Below are 3,412 nucleotides of genomic sequence, written 5' to 3' on the forward strand. Positions count from 1 at the left end.
CTTTGATTTCTCGGTCATTGCAGCTCAGGTATATGGAGTCTTCAGCAATAGGGTCTTACCATCTATTCCTGGTGGGAAACCAAGAGCCTTGGCAATGGCCTATAATGTTTTGGGGGCATCTGGAACCTCCTTGGCCAACAATTCACTGGAAGGTATCCCATCCCTTGCACTAAATTTTTTGTAACAGTCTATGGCTTCTGGGTGTGTCCATGTTCAAGTTTTTGGTGGAATGTATGTTTTCATTTCTCTTGAGCAAATTCCTAGGAATGGAATTGCTGAGTCATATAATTCAATGTTTAACATTTTAAAAATATTTTATTTATTTGAGAGAAGGAGACAGATTAGAGAGACAGGGGGTGGCGAATGGGTGCATTAGGGCCTCTAGCCACTGCAAGTGAACTCCAAATGCATATGCCACCTTGTGCATCTGGCTAACATGGGCACTGGAGAATCAAACCTGGGTCCTAAGCCTTCACAGGCAAGCACCTTAACCACTAAGCCATCTCTCCACCCTCCAATGTTTAACATTTTGAGGCATTCCCACATTGCTTACCCAACCAGCTGTATGATGTATGAGAATTCCCAGCAGCTGTGTGTAGCGGTACCAATTTCCCTACATCCTCATCAATATTGGGAGGGAGGACATGAGACAAATTAGGAAGAGAGATGATATGATGTCTCTTTGAGGAGATGCAAATACTCTAAGATCGATTGATGATGGTTGCACAGTGCAGTGACCATAATAAATATCATTTATTGGTGTACATTGACTAGGTGAGTTTTATAGTATGTGAATTATATCTGCATCCCACGCTTTTGTTAAAAATAATCAATGGTGGTTGGGCATGGTGGCATATGCCTTTAATCCCAGCACTCTGGAGGCTGAGGTAGGAGGGTCTCCATGAGTTTGAGCCCAGTCTGGGGTTACAGAGTGAGTTCAAGATCAGCCTTGGCTAGAATGAGACCCTACCTCAATACCCCCATTCCAAATACAATCAATGGTGGGGCTGAGGATATATCTCAGTTGGTAAAGTGCTTGCCTGCCAGTTACAAAGTCCTAGGTTTGATCCCAAACACAGCATGAACTGGGTGTGTTGGAACATACCTAAAATCTAGCACTTGGGGAGTAGAGGCAGGAGAATCAGGAGTTTAAGGCCAGCTTCATCTACATAGTGAGTTTGAGACCAGCCTGGGATACATGAGACCTTGCCTTAAATATATATATATACACACACATATATATAATAAAACAGCTTTTTGTCTTTTGGCTTGGAGGAGGCTAAGGTGCAACTTCTTCATTTGTCTCAAATCTGGGTTCATCCAACACCAGCCACCTCCACCATGCCACCCAAATTCAAACCCAACAAGATCAAAGTGGTGTACCTGAGATGCACCAGAGGCAAGGTCGGCGCCACATCTGCCCCAGCCCCCAAGATGGATCCCCTGGGTCTGTCTCCCAAAAAAGGTTGGTGATGACATTGCCAAGGCAACTGGTGATTGGAAGGGTCTGAGGATTCCAGTGAAGCTGACCATTCAGAATAGACGGGCTCAGATTGAAGTGCTGCCTTCTGCTTCTGCCCTGATCCTCAAAGCCCTCAAGGAGCCACCGAGAGAAAGAAAGAAGCAGAAAAACATTCAACACAGTGGCAATATTTCTTTCGATGAGATCGTCAACATTGCCTGACAGATGTGCCCCTGGTCTTTGGCCAGAGAATTTTCTGGAACTATCAAAGAGCTCCTGAGCACTGCGCCGCCTGTGGGGTGCAGTGTGGATGGCTGCCACCCGCAGGATATCACAGATGACGTCAACCGTGGTGCAGTGGAGTGCCCAGCTAGCTGAGAAGCATAAGAAAGAAAATATTTCAATAAAAGATGAAGAGAAAAGCAGTAATGAAACGAACAACAAAACAGAGTGGTGAGGGAGAAAGGAGAGGTAAGCAAAAGCTAGGCAGTGTGAGGTGGTAAATGCTTATTAGATCATCTACCTATTCACTCACTTGCTGTTGCAGTGACCTTCACATTGCGGGGACACATCACCTGAACAAAAGCGCTGATGGGGGGGCAAGGGTATATTTTGGCTTACAGTCTTGAATGGAAGCTTCATGATGGCAGGGGAAGGCATGGCATGAACAGAGGCTGGACATCACCTCTTTGTCATGACAGGTGGGAAATAGCAGCAGGAGAGTGAGCCAAGCTCTGGCAAAGGGGAGATGGCTATGACACCCCAAAACCCGCCCCAGCAACACACCTTCTCCAACGAGGCCCCACCTTCCAAATTTCCATCCGCTGGGGACTAAACATTCAGAACACACACTTGTTCACTCATGAAGTAAGCACTGAACACGCACGTGTGTCAGACATGGTTGTAGGTGCCAGACCCACAACAGTCAATGAACAAAGGCCTCGCTTTGGAAACTTTAGGCATAAGAAGAAAATGGGGCAAGGAATAGACAAGGTGGTCAGGGAAAGCCTGCCTTTGGAAACGAAGAGCGAGCGCAGACCCTGTAGACCTCGAGGGGAAACATCTGATGAATAACAGTGGCTGTGCAGGCCCCAGGCAGGAGTGTGATCATGTGCTTGAGAAAGAGGGAGGGAAGCAGATAGGTTGGAGGGTCATGTAGGGACTTGTGGCGGTGACCTTCTCATTGCTGGGACAAAGCACTTGACCAAAAGCAGCTGGTGGGAGGAAAGGCTTTATTCTGGCTTACAGTCTCAAGGGGAAGCTTCATGAAGGCAGGGAAAGCATGGCATGAGCAAAGGCTGGATGTCACCTCTGCCACCGCAGGTGAAAAACAGCAGCAGGAGAGTGAGCTGAACTCTGGCAAGGAGAAGCAGGCTGTAAAACCCTAACAACAGCACACCTCCCCCAGCAAGTCTCCACCTCCTAAACTGCCACCAGCTGGGGACCAAGCAATCAGAACATGTGAGTTTATGGACATCTCATTCAGACCACCACAGGCCCAGATCGAGTCAGAAGTGGAGGCCAGTGGGAAGAGAGTTTTGATTTTCTCCACAGGACAATGGGAGGGTTTTGAGCAGAGATTGTGTAAGGTGACTTCGACTTTAGGAGGACCAATCCCTCTGAAGAACACGCCTTAGGAAGGTAAGGGCAAAGACTCAGAGCTCAGTTTGGTGGTTCCTACAATCATCCCAGTGGTGGGTAAGGGTGTCTTGGGCTTGGGTGGAAGTACAGAGCTAAAGCCAACAGGATTTATTTGCTGGTGGACTGAGATTAAGACTGGGTCAGATTTCAAAACAAAACGTGTCTGTTTATGCAGCTCTCAATATCCCGGTTACATTGTGTGAACAGAGGCTTCAAGTAGGTGACCTGATATGTGTGTGTCACTATGTACTTTAGTCAGTTATATTAAGGCGAAACTTCCTACGATAAAACTTGTCAAATTTAAATCAT

At 46.9% G+C, this 3,412-nt stretch overlaps 1 pseudogene; it reads left to right on the forward strand.

Moving 5' to 3' along the window:
* The first annotated feature begins 1,326 nt into the window (after positions 1-1,326).
* Positions 1,327-1,840, forward strand: LOC105944153 (annotated as a pseudogene).
* The last annotated feature ends 1,572 nt before the right edge of the window (positions 1,841-3,412 follow it).

This window comes from Jaculus jaculus, chromosome 10, assembly GCF_020740685.1.
Source record: "Jaculus jaculus isolate mJacJac1 chromosome 10, mJacJac1.mat.Y.cur, whole genome shotgun sequence".
Taxonomy (NCBI): domain Eukaryota; kingdom Metazoa; phylum Chordata; class Mammalia; order Rodentia; family Dipodidae; genus Jaculus; species Jaculus jaculus.